Source organism: Arachis ipaensis, chromosome B3, assembly GCF_059453495.1.
Source record: "Arachis ipaensis isolate K30076 ecotype BB chromosome B3, ASM5945349v1, whole genome shotgun sequence".
Taxonomy (NCBI): domain Eukaryota; kingdom Viridiplantae; phylum Streptophyta; class Magnoliopsida; order Fabales; family Fabaceae; genus Arachis; species Arachis ipaensis.
In genome coordinates, this window is record NC_142438.1 from 109,033,897 (window position 1) to 109,034,584 (window position 688).

The window sequence follows — 688 nt, forward strand, 5'->3', positions numbered from 1 at the left end:
AAGAACTCCCTTCTTCTGAGGCGTCCCATTACTCACAGGATTCCTCTCAGAAGTGTACATGAACTGGTTATTAGCAACCATGTCAATGAGTTCTTGAGCTTCTGCAGGCATTTTCTTTAGGTGAATGGATCCACCTGCAGAAGTATCCAATGACATCTTAGCTAATTCAGACAATCCATCATAGAATATATCCAAGATGGTCCATTCTGAAAGCATGTCAGAAGGACACTTTTTGGTCAGTTGCTTATATCTCTCCCAAGCTTCATAGAGGGATTCACCTTCTTTCTGTCTGAAGGTTTGAACATCCACTCTAAGCTTACTCAGCTTTTGAGGAGGAAAGAACTTGGCTAAGAAAGCCATGACCAGCTTATCCCAAGAGTTCAGGCTATATTTGGGTTGAGAGTCCAACCACACTCTAGCTCTGTTTCTTACAGCAAACGGGAAAAGCATAAGCCTGTAGACCTCGGGGTCAACCCCATTGGTCTTAATAGTATCACAGATCTGCAAGAACTCAGTTAAGAACTGAAAAAGATCTTCAGATGGAAGTCCATGAAACTTGCAGTTCTGTTGCATCAAAGAAACTAATTGAGGTTTCAGCTCAAAATTGTTTGCTCCAATGGCAGGAATGGAGATGCTTCTTCCATGTAAATTGGAATTAGGTGCAGTAAAGTCACCAAGCATCCTCCTT

At 42.0% G+C, this 688-nt stretch overlaps 1 non-coding gene across 1 annotated transcript; it reads left to right on the forward strand.

The window, feature by feature from the left end:
* The first annotated feature begins 210 nt into the window (after nucleotides 1-210).
* On the forward strand, nucleotides 211-318 carry LOC148571995 (small nucleolar RNA R71). Its single transcript, XR_015908363.1, has one exon. It is a non-coding gene; the product is annotated as a small nucleolar RNA R71 (small nucleolar RNA).
* The last annotated feature ends 370 nt before the right edge of the window (nucleotides 319-688 follow it).